Here is a 21,214-nt window from a genome sequence, read left to right on the forward strand (position 1 = left end):
AACCTAAACGTAATCTTAAGCCACACCCAAACCCTAACCCAAACCCAAACCCTACCCTAACCCTAAACTTAACCCTAATCCTAACCTTACGTTAACATTATCCTAATCCAAACCCTAACCCTAACCCTAACCCAAACCCTTCCCTAACAATCACACTAACACTAAACAAACCCTAACCCTAACATTAACTCTAAACATAACCCTAACCCGAACCCGAACCCTAACCCGAACCCTAAACCTAACCCTAACCCTAACGCTAATCCTAATCCTAACATTACACTAACACCAATCCTTACCATAACGCTTAAATAACCCTAACCCTAACGCTATCGCTAACTCTAAACCCTAACTCTAACCTTAATCCGAACCTTAACTTAACACTAAACCTAACCCTAACCATAACACTAACCCTAAACCTAAGCCACACAATAACCCTAACCTGAACATAACCCTAGCCCTGACCCTAACCCTAACCCTAACCCTAATATTAACACTAACCCAAACCCTAACTGTAAACTAACCCTAACATTAAGCTTAATATAACCCTAACTCCAAACCCTAAACGAAACCCTAACTCTAACCCTAACCTAAACCTCATCCAAACCCTAACCCTAACCCTAACACTAAAGTAACCCTAACCCTAACATTAACCCTAACCTTAACCCTAACCCTAACCCAAATCCTAAACCTAACCATAACCCTAAGCTGAACCCTAACCTAAACCTAACCCTAACCCTAAACCCAATCCTAATCCTAACCCTAACAAAAAACCTAACCCTAACACTATCCCTAACCCTAACCCTTCCCTTAACCTAACCATAAACCTATTCCTAAACCCTAACCCTAACCTAACCCTAACCCATACACTAACCTGAACCCTAACCCTCAACTAACTATAATATTAACCCTAACAATAACCCTAACCCTAAACCCTAACCCTAACACTACCCTAACCCTAACCCTAAATCGAACATAACCATAACCCTAACCCCAACCCTAAATTTAAATCTAACCCTAACACTAACCCTAAACTTAATCCTAACCCTAAACCTAAACCTTGACCTAACCCTACACCTAACCCTATCCTTACGTAACCCAAATCTAACCCTCACCCTAACCATAAACCAACACTAACATTAACCCTAACCTAAACCTAACACAAATACCTAAACCTAAACCTAACCCTAAATCTAACGCTAACACTAACCCTAACGAAACCCTAACCCGAACGCTAACCTAAACTTAACCTAACCCTAATCCGAACGCTAAACTAAAGCTATCCCTAACACTAACCCTAATCCTAACCCTAAACTTAAACCAAAGCCACACCCTGACCATAACCCTAAACCTAACCTTATCCCTAAACCTAACCTAACCCATACACTAAATTAACCCGAACGCAATCCTAATACTAACACTAACCCTAACCCTTACCTTAACCCTAACGCTAACCCTACGCTAAACATAACACTAACCCTAATCCTAAACCCTAAACCTAACCCTAACCCTAACCCTAAACATAATCCTAAGCCAAAACCTAACTCTAATTTAACCGTAACCCTAAATCTAACCCTACCCATAAACCTAAACTAAACCTAAACCTAACAAAAACCCAATCCTTAACCCTAACCTTAACCCTAACCTAACACTAATACAAACCGTAACCCTAACCCTAATCCGAACCCTAATCTAACCCAAACCCTAACCGTAAACCTAACCCTAACCCTAACCTAACACTAACTGAAACCTTAACCCTAACCCTAACCCAAAAACTAACCCTAAACCCTAACCCTAACCCTAATCCGAACCCTAACCTAACTATAATCCTAACCAAACTCTAACCCTAATATTACCCCTAATCTTAACCGAACCTATCCCTAACACTAACCCTAACACTAACCCTAACTCTAACCCTAACCCTAACCCTAACCTACACCCTAAACCTAACCCTATACTTAACCCTACACTAACCCTAAAACTAACACTAAACCCTAACCCTAACCCTAATCTGAACCCTAACCTAACCCTAACCCTAAATCTAAACCTAACCCTAACCCTAACCCAAACCCTAACCACAACCCTACCCCTACCCCTAATCCCACCCTAACACTAACCCTAACCCTAAACCTAACCGTAACACTAACCCTACACTAACCGTAACACTAATGTTAAACCCTAACCCTAACAATAATCCGAACCCTAATTAACCCTCGGCCTACCCCAAAACCTTACCGTAACCCTAACCAAAACCCTAACCACAACCCTAACATTAACCTAACCCTAAACGTACTCTAACACTGACCTTATCGCTAACCAGAAACACTAACACTAACCCTAACCCTAACCCTAACCCTAACCCTACCTGTAATCCTAAATCTAATCCTAATCCTAACCCTAACGCTACCTGTAACCCTAAAACTAATCCTAACCCTAACCCTAACCCTAATCCGAACCCTAACCTAACGCTAACCCTAGTCCTAAACTTAACACAAACCCTAACCCAAACCTAAACCTAACCATAACCATATCCCTACCCTAACACTAACCCTAAACCTAAACCTAAACAATAACCCTAATCCTACCCTAACTCGAACCCTAACCCTAAACACTAACCCTAACTCTAACCCTAACCTTACCCTAACCCAAACCCCAACCCTAACACTAACCCTAAACTGACTCTAACATTAATCCTAACGCTAAACCTAAACCCTAACCCTAACCCTAACGCAAACATAACCCTAACCCTAACACTAAACATGAACCTTAACCCTAACCCTAATCTGATACCTAACCTAACCCTAACCCTCAGCCTAACCACAACCCAAACCCTAAACCTAACCCTATCCCTAATTCTAACCGTAACACTAACATTACCCCTAATGCTAAACCCTAAACCTAACCCTAACCTTAAACCTAAACATACCACTAACGCTAACACTAATACTAACATTAACCGTAACACTAACCCGAACCCTAAGGTAACATAACCCTAACACTAACGATAACCCTAACCTTACCCTAACCCAAACACTAACCGTAATCTTTACCCTAAACTAACCATAAATATAACCCTAAACCCTAACCCTAAGCCTAACCCTAAAACTATCCCTCAACCCTAACGCTAACCACAATCCGAACCCTAACCTAACTCTAACACTAACCCTAACCCTAAGCTTACCCTAACCCTAACACTACCCTTAACCCTAAACACTAACCCTTACCATAACCCTAACACTAAGCCTAACACTAAACCCTAACCCTAAACCCTAACCCTAAACCTAATCTTAACCTAACCCTAAACCTAACGCTAACCCGAACACAAACCGGAACCCTAATGCTAACACAAACCTAACCCTAGAGCTAACCCTAACCCTAAACAAAAACCTTAACCCTAATCGTACCCCAATCCTAACCCTTACGTAACCCTAAGCCTAACATTAACCCTAAACCTAAACGTAATCTTAAGCCACACCCAAACCCTAACCCAAACCCAAACCCTACCCTAACCCTAAACTTAACCCTAATCCTAACCTTACGTTAACATTATCCTAATCCAAACCCTAACCCTAACCCTAACCCAAACCCTTCCCTAACAATCACACTAACACTAAACAAACCCTAACCCTAACATTAACTCTAAACATAACCCTAACCCGAACCCGAACCCTAACCCGAACCCTAAACCTAACCCTAACCCTAACGCTAATCCTAATCCTAACATTACACTAACACCAATCCTTACCATAACGCTTAAATAACCCTAACCCTAACGCTATCGCTAACTCTAAACCCTAACTCTAACCTTAATCCGAACCTTAACTTAACACTAAACCTAACCCTAACCATAACACTAACCCTAAACCTAAGCCACACAATAACCCTAACCTGAACATAACCCTAGCCCTGACCCTAACCCTAACCCTAACCCTAATATTAACACTAACCCAAACCCTAACTGTAAACTAACCCTAACATTAAGCTTAATATAACCCTAACTCCAAACCCTAAACGAAACCCTAACTGTAACCCTAACCTAAACCTCATCCAAACCCTAACCCTAACCCTAACACTAAAGTAACCCTAACCCTAACATTAACCCTAACCTTAACCCTAACCCTAACCCAAATCCTAAACCTAACCATAACCCTAAGCTGAACCCTAACCTAAACCTAACCCTAACCCTAAACCCAATCCTAATCCTAACCCTAACAAAAAACCTAACCCTAACACTATCCCTAACCCTAACCCTTCCCTTAACCTAACCATAAACCTATTCCTAAACCCTAAGCCTAACCTAACCCTAACCCATACACTAACCTGAACCCTAACCCTCAACTAACTATAATATTAACCCTAACAATAACCCTAACCCTAAACCCTAACCCTAACACTACCCTAACCCTAACCCTAAATCGAACATAACCATAACCCTAACCCCAACCCTAAATTTAAATCTAACCCTAACACTAACCCTAAACTTAATCCTAACCCTAAACCTAAACCTTGACCTAACCCTACACCTAACCCTATCCTTACGTAACCCAAATCTAACCCTCACCCTAACCATAAACCAACACTAACATTAACCCTAACCTAAACCTAACACAAATACCTAAACCTAAACCTAACCCTAAATCTAACGCTAACACTAACCGTAACGAAACCCTAACCCGAACGCTAACCTAAACTTAACCTAACCCTAATCCGAACGCTAAACTAAAGCTATCCCTAACACTAACCCTAATCCTAACCCTAAACTTAAACCAAAGCCACACCCTGACCATAACCCTAAACCTAACCTTATCCCTAAACCTAACCTAACCCATACACTAAATTAACCCGAACGCAATCCTAATACTAACACTAACCCTAACCCTTACCTTAACCCTAACGCTAACCCTACGCTAAACATAACACTAACCCTAATCCTAAACCCTAAACCTAACCCTAACCCTAACCCTAAACATAATCCTAAGCCAAAACCTAACTCTAATTTAACCGTAACCCTAAATCTAACCCTACCCATAAACCTAAACTAAACCTAAACCTAACAAAAACCCAATCCTTAACCCTAACCTTAACCCTAACCTAACACTAATACAAACCGTAACCCTAACCCTAATCCGAACCCTAATCTAACCCAAACCCTAACCGTAAACCTAACCCTAACCCTAACCTAACACTAACTGAAACCTTAACCCTAACCCTAACCCAAAAACTAACCCTAAACCCTAACCCTAACCCTAATCCGAACCCTAACCTAACTATAATCCTAACCAAACTCTAACCCTAATATTACCCCTAATCTTAACCGAACCTATCCCTAACACTAACCCTAACACTAACCCTAACTCTAACCCTAACCCTAACCCTAACCTACACCCTAAACCTAACCCTATACTTAACCCTACACTAACCCTAAAACTAACACTAAACCCTAACCCTAACCCTAATCTGAACCCTAACCTAACCCTAACCCTAAATCTAAACCTAACCCTAACCCTAACCCAAACCCTAACCACAACCCTACCCCTACCCCTAACCCCACCCTAACACTAACCCTAACCCTAAACCTAACCGTAACACTAACCCTACACTAACCGTAACACTAATGTTAAACCCTAACCCTAACAATAATCCGAACCCTAATTAACCCTCGGCCTACCCCAAAACCTTACCGTAACCCTAACCAAAACCCTAACCACAACCCTAACATTAACCTAACCCTAAACGTACTCTAACACTGACCTTATCGCTAACCAGAAACACTAACACTAACCCTAACCCTAACCCTAACCCTAACCCTACCTGTAATCCTAAATCTAATCCTAATCCTAACCCTAACGCTACCTGTAACCCTAAAACTAATCCTAACCCTAACCCTAACCCTAATCCGAACCCTAACCTAACGCTAACCCTAGTCCTAAACTTAACACAAACCCTAACCCAAACCTAAACCTAACCATAACCATATCCCTACCCTAACACTAACCCTAAACCTAAACCTAAACAATAACCCTAATCCTACCCTAACTCGAACCCTAACCCTAAACACTAACCCTAACTCTAACCCTAACCTTACCCTAACCCAAACCCCAACCCTAACACTAACCCTAAACTGACTCTAACATTAATCCTAACGCTAAACCTAAACCCTAACCCTAACCCTAACGCAAACATAACCCTAACCCTAACACTAAACATGAACCTTAACCCTAACCCTAATCTGATACCTAACCTAACCCTAACCCTCAGCCTAACCACAACCCAAACCCTAAACCTAACCCTATCCCTAATTCTAACCGTAACACTAACATTACCCCTAATGCTAAACCCTAAACCTAACCCTAACCTTAAACCTAAACATACCACTAACGCTAACACTAATACTAACATTAACCGTAACACTAACCCGAACCCTAAGGTAACATAACCCTAACACTAACGATAACCCTAACCTTACCCTAACCCAAACACTAACCGTAATCTTTACCCTAAACTAACCATAAATATAACCCTAAACCCTAACCCTAAGCCTAACCCTAAAACTATCCCTCAACCCTAACGCTAACCACAATCCGAACCCTAACCTAACTCTAACACTAACCCTAACCCTAAGCTTACCCTAACCCTAACACTACCCTTAACCCTAAACACTAACCCTTACCATAACCCTAACACTAAGCCTAACACTAAACCCTAACCCTAAACCCTAACCCTAAACCTAATCTTAACCTAACCCTAAACCTAACGCTAACCCGAACACAAACCGGAACCCTAATGCTAACACAAACCTAACCCTAGAGCTAACCCTAACCCTAAACAAAAACCTTAACCCTAATCGTACCCCAATCCTAACCCTTACGTAACCCTAAGCCTAACATTAACCCTAAACCTAAACGTAATCTTAAGCCACACCCAAACCCTAACCCAAACCCAAACCCTACCCTAACCCTAAACTTAACCCTAATCCTAACCTTACGTTAACATTATCCTAATCCAAACCCTAACCCTAAACCTAACCCAAACCCTTCCCTAACAATCACACTAACACTAAACAAACCCTAACCCTAACATTAACTCTAAACATAACCCTAACCCGAACCCGAACCCTAACCCGAACCCTAAACCTAACCCTAACCCTAACGCTAATCCTAATCCTAACATTACACTAACACCAATCCTTACCATAACGCTTAAATAACCCTAACCCTAACGCTATCGCTAACTCTAAACCCTAACTCTAACCTTAATCCGAACCTTAACTTAACACTAAACCTAACCCTAACCATAACACTAACCCTAAACCTAAGCCACACAATAACCCTAACCTGAACATAACCCTAGCCCTGACCCTAACCCTAACCCTAACCCTAATATTAACACTAACCCAAACCCTAACTGTAAACTAACCCTAACATTAAGCTTAATATAACCCTAACTCCAAACCCTAAACGAAACCCTAACTCTAACCCTAACCTAAACCTCATCCAAACCCTAACCCTAACCCTAACACTAAAGTAACCCTAACCCTAACATTAACCCTAACCTTAACCCTAACCCTAACCCAAATCCTAAACCTAACCATAACCCTAAGCTGAACCCTAACCTAAACCTAACCCTAACCCTAAACCCAATCCTAATCCTAACCCTAACAAAAAACCTAACCCTAACACTATCCCTAACCCTAACCCTTCCCTTAACCTAACCATAAACCTATTCCTAAACCCTAACCCTAACCTAACCCTAACCCATACACTAACCTGAACCCTAACCCTCAACTAACTATAATATTAACCCTAACAATAACCCTAACCCTAAACCCTAACCCTAACACTACCCTAACCCTAACCCTAAATCGAACATAACCATAACCCTAACCCCAACCCTAAATTTAAATCTAACCCTAACACTAACCCTAAACTTAATCCTAACCCTAAACCTAAACCTTGACCTAACCCTACACCTAACCCTATCCTTACGTAACCCAAATCTAACCCTCACCCTAACCATAAACCAACACTAACATTAACCCTAACCTAAACCTAACACAAATACCTAAACCTAAACCTAACCCTAAATCTAACGCTAACACTAACCGTAACGAAACCCTAACCCGAACGCTAACCTAAACTTAACCTAACCCTAATCCGAACGCTAAACTAAAGCTATCCCTAACACTAACCCTAATCCTAACCCTAAACTTAAACCAAAGCCACACCCTGACCATAACCCTAAACCTAACCTTATCCCTAAACCTAACCTAACCCATACACTAAATTAACCCGAACGCAATCCTAATACTAACACTAACCCTAACCCTTACCTTAACCCTAACGCTAACCCTACGCTAAACATAACACTAACCCTAATCCTAAACCCTAAACCTAACCCTAACCCTAACCCTAAACATAATCCTAAGCCAAAACCTAACTCTAATTTAACCGTAACCCTAAATCTAACCCTACCCATAAACCTAAACTAAACCTAAACCTAACAAAAACCCAATCCTTAACCCTAACCTTAACCCTAACCTAACACTAATACAAACCGTAACCCTAACCCTAATCCGAACCCTAATCTAACCCAAACCCTAACCGTAAACCTAACCCTAACCCTAACCTAACACTAACTGAAACCTTAACCCTAACCCTAACCCAAAAACTAACCCTAAACCCTAACCGTAACCCTAATCCGAACCCTAACCTAACTATAATCCTAACCAAACTCTAACCCTAATATTACCCCTAATCTTAACCGAACCTATCCCTAACACTAACCCTAACACTAACCCTAACTCTAACCCTAACCCTAACCCTAACCTACACCCTAAACCTAACCCTATACTTAACCCTACACTAACCCTAAAACTAACACTAAACCCTAACCCTAACCCTAATCTGAACCCTAACCTAACCCTAACCCTAAATCTAAACCTAACCCTAACCCTAACCCAAACCCTAACCACAACCCTACCCCTACCCCTAATCCCACCCTAACACTAACCCTAACCCTAAACCTAACCGTAACACTAACCCTACACTAACCGTAACACTAATGTTAAACCCTAACCCTAACAATAATCCGAACCCTAATTAACCCTCGGCCTACCCCAAAACCTTACCGTAACCCTAACCAAAACCCTAACCACAACCCTAACATTAACCTAACCCTAAACGTACTCTAACACTGACCTTATCGCTAACCAGAAACACTAACACTAACCCTAACCCTAACCCTAACCCTAACCCTACCTGTAATCCTAAATCTAATCCTAATCCTAACCCTAACGCTACCTGTAACCCTAAAACTAATCCTAACCCTAACCCTAACCCTAATCCGAACCCTAACCTAACGCTAACCCTAGTCCTAAACTTAACACAAACCCTAACCCAAACCTAAACCTAACCATAACCATATCCCTACCCTAACACTAACCCTAAACCTAAACCTAAACAATAACCCTAATCCTACCCTAACTCGAACCCTAACCCTAAACACTAACCCTAACTCTAACCCTAACCTTACCCTAACCCAAACCCCAACCCTAACACTAACCCTAAACTGACTCTAACATTAATCCTAACGCTAAACCTAAACCCTAACCCTAACCCTAACGCAAACATAACCCTAACCCTAACACTAAACATGAACCTTAACCCTAACCCTAATCTGATACCTAACCTAACCCTAACCCTCAGCCTAACCACAACCCAAACCCTAAACCTAACCCTATCCCTAATTCTAACCGTAACACTAACATTACCCCTAATGCTAAACCCTAAACCTAACCCTAACCTTAAACCTAAACATACCACTAACGCTAACACTAATACTAACATTAACCGTAACACTAACCCGAACCCTAAGGTAACATAACCCTAACACTAACGATAACCCTAACCTTACCCTAACCCAAACACTAACCGTAATCTTTACCCTAAACTAACCATAAATATAACCCTAAACCCTAACCCTAAGCCTAACCCTAAAACTATCCCTCAACCCTAACGCTAACCACAATCCGAACCCTAACCTAACTCTAACACTAACCCTAACCCTAAGCTTACCCTAACCCTAACACTACCCTTAACCCTAAACACTAACCCTTACCATAACCCTAACACTAAGCCTAACACTAAACCCTAACCCTAAACCCTAACCCTAAACCTAATCTTAACCTAACCCTAAACCTAACGCTAACCCGAACACAAACCGGAACCCTAATGCTAACACAAACCTAACCCTAGAGCTAACCCTAACCCTAAACAAAAACCTTAACCCTAATCGTACCCCAATCCTAACCCTTACGTAACCCTAAGCCTAACATTAACCCTAAACCTAAACGTAATCTTAAGCCACACCCAAACCCTAACCCAAACCCAAACCCTACCCTAACCCTAAACTTAACCCTAATCCTAACCTTACGTTAACATTATCCTAATCCAAACCCTAACCCTAACCCTAACCCAAACCCTTCCCTAACAATCACACTAACACTAAACAAACCCTAACCCTAACATTAACTCTAAACATAACCCTAACCCGAACCCGAACCCTAACCCGAACCCTAAACCTAACCCTAACCCTAACGCTAATCCTAATCCTAACATTACACTAACACCAATCCTTACCATAACGCTTAAATAACCCTAACCCTAACGCTATCGCTAACTCTAAACCCTAACTCTAACCTTAATCCGAACCTTAACTTAACACTAAACCTAACCCTAACCATAACACTAACCCTAAACCTAAGCCACACAATAACCCTAACCTGAACATAACCCTAGCCCTGACCCTAACCCTAACCCTAACCCTAATATTAACACTAACCCAAACCCTAACTGTAAACTAACCCTAACATTAAGCTTAATATAACCCTAACTCCAAACCCTAAACGAAACCCTAACTCTAACCCTAACCTAAACCTCATCCAAACCCTAACCCTAACCCTAACACTAAAGTAACCCTAACCCTAACATTAACCCTAACCTTAACCCTAACCCTAACCCAAATCCTAAACCTAACCATAACCCTAAGCTGAACCCTAACCTAAACCTAACCCTAACCCTAAACCCAATCCTAATCCTAACCCTAACAAAAAACCTAACCCTAACACTATCCCTAACCCTAACCCTTCCCTTAACCTAACCATAAACCTATTCCTAAACCCTAACCCTAACCTAACCCTAACCCATACACTAACCTGAACCCTAACCCTCAACTAACTATAATATTAACCCTAACAATAACCCTAACCCTAAACCCTAACCCTAACACTACCCTAACCCTAACCCTAAATCGAACATAACCATAACCCTAACCCCAACCCTAAATTTAAATCTAACCCTAACACTAACCCTAAACTTAATCCTAACCCTAAACCTAAACCTTGACCTAACCCTACACCTAACCCTATCCTTACGTAACCCAAATCTAACCCTCACCCTAACCATAAACCAACACTAACATTAACCCTAACCTAAACCTAACACAAATACCTAAACCTAAACCTAACCCTAAATCTAACGCTAACACTAACCCTAACGAAACCCTAACCCGAACGCTAACCTAAACTTAACCTAACCCTAATCCGAACGCTAAACTAAAGCTATCCCTAACACTAACCCTAATCCTAACCCTAAACTTAAACCAAAGCCACACCCTGACCATAACCCTAAACCTAACCTTATCCCTAAACCTAACCTAACCCATACACTAAATTAACCCGAACGCAATCCTAATACTAACACTAACCCTAACCCTTACCTTAACCCTAACGCTAACCCTACGCTAAACATAACACTAACCCTAATCCTAAACCCTAAACCTAACCCTAACCCTAACCCTAAACATAATCCTAAGCCAAAACCTAACTCTAATTTAACCGTAACCCTAAATCTAACCCTACCCATAAACCTAAACTAAACCTAAACCTAACAAAAACCCAATCCTTAACCCTAACCTTAACCCTAACCTAACACTAATACAAACCGTAACCCTAACCCTAATCCGAACCCTAATCTAACCCAAACCCTAACCGTAAACCTAACCCTAACCCTTACCTAACACTAACTGAAACCTTAACCCTAACCCTAACCCAAAAACTAACCCTAAACCCTAACCCTAACCCTAATCCGAACCCTAACCTAACTATAATCCTAACCAAACTCTAACCCTAATATTACCCCTAATCTTAACCGAACCTATCCCTAACACTAACCCTAACACTAACCCTAACTCTAACCCTAACCCTAACCCTAACCTACACCCTAAACCTAACCCTATACTTAACCCTACACTAACCCTAAAACTAACACTAAACCCTAACCCTAACCCTAATCTGAACCCTAACCTAACCCTAACCCTAAATCTAAACCTAACCCTAACCCTAACCCAAACCCTAACCACAACCCTACCCCTACCCCTAACCCCACCCTAACACTAACCCTAACCCTAAACCTAACCGTAACACTAACCCTACACTAACCGTAACACTAATGTTAAACCCTAACCCTAACAATAATCCGAACCCTAATTAACCCTCGGCCTACCCCAAAACCTTACCGTAACCCTAACCAAAACCCTAACCACAACCCTAACATTAACCTAACCCTAAACGTACTCTAACACTGACCTTATCGCTAACCAGAAACACTAACACTAACCCTAACCCTAACCCTAACCCTAACCCTACCTGTAATCCTAAATCTAATCCTAATCCTAACCCTAACGCTACCTGTAACCCTAAAACTAATCCTAACCCTAACCCTAACCCTAATCCGAACCCTAACCTAACGCTAACCCTAGTCCTAAACTTAACACAAACCCTAACCCAAACCTAAACCTAACCATAACCATATCCCTACCCTAACACTAACCCTAAACCTAAACCTAAACAATAACCCTAATCCTACCCTAACTCGAACCCTAACCCTAAACACTAACCCTAACTCTAACCCTAACCTTACCCTAACCCAAACCCCAACCCTAACACTAACCCTAAACTGACTCTAACATTAATCCTAACGCTAAACCTAAACCCTAACCCTAACCCTAACGCAAACATAACCCTAACCCTAACACTAAACATGAACCTTAACCCTAACCCTAATCTGATACCTAACCTAACCCTAACCCTCAGCCTAACCACAACCCAAACCCTAAACCTAACCCTATCCCTAATTCTAACCGTAACACTAACATTACCCCTAATGCTAAACCCTAAACCTAACCCTAACCTTAAACCTAAACATACCACTAACGCTAACACTAATACTAACATTAACCGTAACACTAACCCGAACCCTAAGGTAACATAACCCTAACACTAACGATAACCCTAACCTTACCCTAACCCAAACACTAACCGTAATCTTTACCCTAAACTAACCATAAATATAACCCTAAACCCTAACCCTAAGCCTAACCCTAAAACTATCCCTCAACCCTAACGCTAACCACAATCCGAACCCTAACCTAACTCTAACACTAACCCTAACCCTAAGCTTACCCTAACCCTAACACTACCCTTAACCCTAAACACTAACCCTTACCATAACCCTAACACTAAGCCTAACACTAAACCCTAACCCTAAACCCTAACCCTAAACCTAATCTTAACCTAACCCTAAACCTAACGCTAACCCGAACACAAACCGGAACCCTAATGCTAACACAAACCTAACCCTAGAGCTAACCCTAACCCTAAACAAAAACCTTAACCCTAATCGTACCCCAATCCTAACCCTTACGTAACCCTAAGCCTAACATTAACCCTAAACCTAAACGTAATCTTAAGCCACACCCAAACCCTAACCCAAACCCAAACCCTACCCTAACCCTAAACTTAACCCTAATCCTAACCTTACGTTAACATTATCCTAATCCAAACCCTAACCCTAACCCTAACCCAAACCCTTCCCTAACAATCACACTAACACTAAACAAACCCTAACCCTAACATTAACTCTAAACATAACCCTAACCCGAACCCGAACCCTAACCCGAACCCTAAACCTAACCCTAACCCTAACGCTAATCCTAATCCTAACATTACACTAACACCAATCCTTACCATAACGCTTAAATAACCCTAACCCTAACGCTATCGCTAACTCTAAACCCTAACTCTAACCTTAATCCGAACCTTAACTTAACACTAAACCTAACCCTAACCATAACACTAACCCTAAACCTAAGCCACACAATAACCCTAACCTGAACATAACCCTAGCCCTGACCCTAACCCTAACCATAACCCTAATATTAACACTAACCCAAACCCTAACTGTAAACTAACCCTAACATTAAGCTTAATATAACCCTAACTCCAAACCCTAAACGAAACCCTAACTGTAACCCTAACCTAAACCTCATCCAAACCCTAACCCTAACCCTAACACTAAAGTAACCCTAACCCTAACATTAACCCTAACCTTAACCCTAACCCTAACCCAAATCCTAAACCTAACCATAACCCTAAGCTGAACCCTAACCTAAACCTAACCCTAACCCTAAACCCAATCCTAATCCTAACCCTAACAAAAAACCTAACCCTAACACTATCCCTAACCCTAACCCTTCCCTTAACCTAACCATAAACCTATTCCTAAACCCTAACCCTAACCTAACCCTAACCCATACACTAACCTGAACCCTAACCCTCAACTAACTATAATATTAACCCTAACAATAACCCTAACCCTAAACCCTAACCCTAACACTACCCTAACCCTAACCCTAAATCGAACATAACCATAACCCTAACCCCAACCCTAAATTTAAATCTAACCCTAACACTAACCCTAAACTTAATCCTAACCCTAAACCTAAACCTTGACCTAACCCTACACCTAACCCTATCCTTACGTAACCCAAATCTAACCCTCACCCTAACCATAAACCAACACTAACATTAACCCTAACCTAAACCTAACACAAATACCTAAACCTAAACCTAACCCTAAATCTAACGCTAACACTAACCCTAACGAAACCCTAACCCGAACGCTAACCTAAACTTAACCTAACCCTAATCCGAACGCTAAACTAAAGCTATCCCTAACACTAACCCTAATCCTAACCCTAAACTTAAACCAAAGCCACACCCTGACCATAACCCTAAACCTAACCTTATCCCTAAACCTAACCTAACCCATACACTAAATTAACCCGAACGCAATCCTAATACTAACACTAACCCTAACCCTTACCTTAACCCTAACGCTAACCCTACGCTAAACATAACACTAACCCTAATCCTAAACCCTAAACCTAACCCTAACCCTAACCCTAAACATAATCCTAAGCCAAAACCTAACTCTAATTTAACCGTAACCCTAAATCTAACCCTACCCATAAACCTAAACTAAACCTAAACCTAACAAAAACCCAATCCTTAACCCTAACCTTAACCCTAACCTAACACTAATACAAACCGTAACCCTAACCCTAATCCGAACCCTAATCTAACCCAAACCCTAACCGTAAACCTAACCCTAACCCTTACCTAACACTAACTGAAACCTTAACCCTAACCCTAACCCAAAAACTAACCCTAAACCCTAACCCTAACCCTAATCCGAACCCTAACCTAACTATAATCCTAACCAAACTCTAACCCTAATATTACCCCTAATCTTAACCGAACCTATCCCTAACACTAACCCTAACACTAACCCTAACTCTAACCCTAACCCTAACCCTAACCTACACCCTAAACCTAACCCTATACTTAACCCTACACTAACCCTAAAACTAACACTAAACCCTAACCCTAACCCTAATCTGAACCCTAACCTAACCCTAACCCTAAATCTAAACCTAACCCTAACCCTAACCCAAACCCTAACCACAACCCTACCCCTACCCCTAACCCCACCCTAACACTAACCCTAACCCTAAACCTAACCGTAACACTAACCCTACACTAACCGTAACACTAATGTTAAACCCTAACCCTAACAATAATCCGAACCCTAATTAACCCTCGGCCTACCCCAAAACCTTACCGTAACCCTAACCAAAACCCTAACCACAACCCTAACATTAACCTAACCCTAAACGTACTCTAACACTGACCTTATCGCTAACCAGAAACACTAACACTAACCCTAACCCTAACCCTAACCCTAACCCTACCTGTAATCCTAAATCTAATCCTAATCCTAACCCTAACGCTACCTGTAACCCTAAAACTAATCCTAACCCTAACCCTAACCCTAATCCGAACCCTAACCTAACGCTAACCCTAGTCCTAAACTTAACACAAACCCTAACCCAAACCTAAACCTAACCATAACCATATCCCTACCCTAACACTAACCCTAAACCTAAACCTAAACAATAACCCTAATCCTACCCTAACTCGAACCCTAACCCTAAACACTAACCCTAACTCTAACCCTAACCTTACCCTAACCCAAACCCCAACCCTAACACTAACCCTAAACTGACTCTAACATTAATCCTAACGCTAAACCTAAACCCTAACCCTAACCCTAACGCAAACATAACCCTAACCCTAACACTAAACATGAACCTTAACCCTAACCCTAATCTGATACCTAAACTAACCCTAACCCTCAGCCTAACCACAACCCAAACCCTAAACCTAACCCTATCCCTAATTCTAACCGTAACACTAACATTACCCCTAATGCTAAACCCTAAACCTAACCCTAACCTTAAACCTAAACATACCACTAACGCTAACACTAATACTAACATTAACCGTAACACTAACCCGAACCCTAAGGTAACATAACCCTAACACTAACGATAACCCTAACCTTACCCTAACCCAAACACTAACCGTAATCTTTACCCTAAACTAACCATAAATATAACCCTAAACTCTAACCCTAAGCCTAACCCTAAAACTATCCCTCAACCCTAACGCTAACCACAATCCGAACCCTAACCTAACTCTAACACTAACCCTAACCCTAAGCTTACCCTAACCCTAACACTACCCTTAACCCTAAACACTAACCCTTACCATAACCCTAACACTAAGCATAACACTAAACCCTAACCCTAAACCCTAATCCTAAACCTAATCTTAACCTAACCCTAAACCTAACGTTAACCCTAACACAAACCGGAACCCTAATGCTAACACAAACCTAACCCTAGAGCTAACCCTAACCCTAAACAAAAACCTTAACCCTAATCGTACCCCAATCCTAACCCTTACGTAACCCTAAGCCTAACATTAACCCTAAACCTAAACGTAACCTTAAGCCACACCCAAACCCTAACCCAAACCCAAACCCTACCCTAACCCTAAACTTAACCCTAATCCTAACCTTACGTTAACATTATCCTAATCCAAACCCTAACCCTAACCCTAACCCAAACCCTTCCCTAACAATCACACTAACACTAAACAAACCCTAACCCTAACATTAACTCTAAACATAACCCTAACCCTAACCCGAACCCTAAACCTAACCCTAACCCTAACGCTAATCCTAATCCTAACATTACACTAACACCAATCCTTACCATAACGCTTAAATAACCCTAACCCTAACGCTATCGCTAACTCTAAACCCTAACTCTAACCTTAATCCGAACCTTAACTTAACACTAAACCTAACCCTAACCATAACACTAACCCTAAACCTAAGCCACACAATAACCCTAACCTGAACATAACCCTAGCCCTGACCCTAACCCTAACCCTAACCCTAATATTAACACTAACCCAAACCCTAACTGTAAACTAACCCTAACATTAAGCTTAATATAACCCTAACTCCAAACCCTAAACGAAACCCTAACTCTAACCCTAACCTAAACCTCATCCAAACCCTAACCCTAACCCTAACACTAAAGTAACCCTAACCCTAACATTAACCCTAACCTTAACCCTAACCCTAACCCAAATCCTAAACCTAACCATAACCCTAAGCTGAACCCTAACCTAAACCTAACCCTAACCCTAAACCCAATCCTAATCCTAACCCTAACAAAAAACCTAACCCTAACACTATCCCTAACCCTAACCCTTCCCTTAACCTAACCATAAACCTATTCCTAAACCCTAACCCTAACCTAACCCTAACCCATACACTAACCTGAACCCTAACCCTCAACTAACTATAATATTAACCCTAACAATAACCCTAACCCTAAACCCTAACCCTAACACTACCCTAACCCTAACCCTAAATCGAACATAACCATAACCCTAACCCCAACCCTAAATTTAAATCTAACCCTAACACTAACCCTAAACTTAATCCTAACCCTAAACCTAAACCTTGACCTAACCCTACACCTAACCCTATCCTTACGTAACCCAAATCTAACCCTCACCCTAACCATAAACCAACACTAACATTAACCCTAACCTAAACCTAACACAAATACCTAAACCTAAACCTAACCCTAAATCTAACGCTAACACTAACCCTAACGAAACCCTAACCCGAACGCTAACCTAAACTTAACCTAACCCTAATCCGAACGCTAAACTAAAGCTATCCCTAACACTAACCCTAATCCTAACCCTAAACTTAAACCAAAGCCACACCCTGACCATAACCCTAAACCTAACCTTATCCCTAAACCTAACCTAACCCATACACTAAATTAACCCGAACGCAATCCTAATACTAACACTAACCCTAACCCTTACCTTAACCCTAACGCTAACCCTACGCTAAACATAACACTAACCCTAATCCTAAACCCTAAACCTAACCCTAACCCTAACCCTAAACATAATCCTAAGCCAAAACCTAACTCTAATTTAACCGTAACCCTAAATCTAACCCTACCCATAAACCTAAACTAAACCTAAACCTAACAAAAACCCAATCCTTAACCCTAACCTTAACCCTAACCTAACACTAATACAAACCGTAACCCTAACCCTAATCCGAACCCTAATCTAACCCAAACCCTAACCGTAAACCTAACCCTAACCCTAACCTAACACTAACTGAAACCTTAACCCTAACCCTAACCCAAAAACTAACCCTAAACCCTAACCCTAACCCTAATCCGAACCCTAACCTAACTATAATCCTAACCAAACTCTAACCCTAATATTACCCCTAATCTTAACCGAACCTATCCCTAACACTAACCCTAACACTAACCCTAACTCTAACCCTAATCCTAACCCTAACCTAAACCCTAAACCTAACCCTATACTTAACCCTACACTAACCCTAAAACTAACACTAAACCCTAACCCTAACCCTAATCTGAACCCTAACCTAACCCTAACCCTAAATCTAAACCTAACCCTAACCCTAACCCAAACCCTAACCACAACCCTACCCCTACCCCTAACCCCACCCTAACACTAACCCTAACCCTAAACCTAACCGTAACACTAACCCTACACTAACCGTAACACTAATGTTAAACCCTAACCCTAACAATAATCCGAACCCTAATTAACCCTCAGCCTACCCCAAAACCTTACCGTAACCCGAACCAAAACCCTAACCACAACCCTAACATTAACCTAACCCTAAACGTACTCTAACACTGACCTTATCGCTAACCAGAAACACTAACACTAACCCTAACCCTAACCCTAACCCTAACCCTACCTGTAATCCTAAATCTAATCCTAATCCTAACCCTAACACTATCTGTAACCCTAAAACTAATCCTAACCCTGACCCTAACCCTTATACGAACCCTAACTAAACCCTAACCCTAACCCTAACCCTAACCCAAACCCTAACGTCTATCCTAACACTAACACTAACCTTACCCGAAGACTAATCTAATCCATAATCGTAAACACTAAACCTAACCCTAAACCTAACCCTAACCCTAAACACTAATCCAAACCCTAACCCTAAACCTAACCCTAATCCTAAACAAAAACCTAACACTAACCCTAAACCTAACCCTAATCCTAAAGATAACCCTAAACCAATTTTAACCTAACCCTAACACTAACCATAACGCTAAAATAACCCTAAGCCTAACTTTAACACTAACCCTAAACACTAACCCTAACCCTAATCAGAACCCAAACCTAACCCTAACCTTAAACCTAACGTAACGCTAACCCTAACGCTAACACTAAACAATAACCCTAAACCTAACCCTAACACCAACCCTAAACCTAACCCTAAATCTAAGCCACACAATAACAGTAACCCTAACCCTATCCTTACCCTAAACAAACCCTAACCCTAAACCTAACCCTAACCTTAACCCTAACCCTAACGCTAACGTTACAATAACCCTAAACCTGACACAAATCCCATCCCTAACCTAACCCTAACCATAACCCTAACCCTAAACCTAACCCCAACCCTACACTAAATCTAAACCAAACCCTAATCCTAAACCTAATTCTAACCTTACCCTATACCAAACCCTATCCCTAACCCTAACCCTAACCCTAAACTAACCCTAAATCAAACGCTAACCATAACCCTAACACTAACCCGGACCCTAACGCTAACACAACCATAAAACTAACGCTACCTCTAACCTGTAACCCTAACCGTAACCCTTATCCGAACCCTAACCTATCCCTAACACTAGCCCTAACCTTAACACAAACCCTAACCCAAACTAAACCTAACCATAACCATAACCCTACCCTAACACTAACCCTAAACCTAAACCTAAACAATAACTTTTATCCTACCCTAACTCGAACCCTAACCCTAAACACTAACCCTAACCCTAACCCAAACCTTACCCTAACCCAAACCCAAACCCTAACACTAACCCTAAACTGACTCTGACATTAATCCTAACACAAAACCTAAACCCTAACCCTAACCCTAACCCTAAACCCTAACCCTAACGCTAAACCTAACCTTACCCTAACCCATACCCTAACCCTAACACTAACCCTAAACAAACCCTAAAATTAAACCTAAACCTAACCCTAACCCTAAGCTGTAACCTAAACCTTACCCTAACCGTAACTCTAACACTAAACCTAACACTAACCCTAACCTTAACCCTAAACCTCACCCTAACATTCACCCTAAAGGTAACTATAAACCTAACACTAACCTAACCATAACCCAACACTATCTCTAACCCTAACCATAACCCTAACCCTGAAACTAACCCTAAACAATAGCCATAACCCTAATCCGAAACCTAACCTAAACCTAACACTGACCTTAACCCTAACTGTAACCCAACACTATATCTAACTCTAACCATAACCCTAATCCTAACCGTATACCTGAACTAAACTTAACCA

Source organism: Rhinolophus sinicus, chromosome 15 (genome assembly GCF_057876585.1).
Source record: "Rhinolophus sinicus isolate RSI-liver-muscle chromosome 15, RSI-T2T, whole genome shotgun sequence".
NCBI lineage: Eukaryota > Metazoa > Chordata > Mammalia > Chiroptera > Rhinolophidae > Rhinolophus > Rhinolophus sinicus.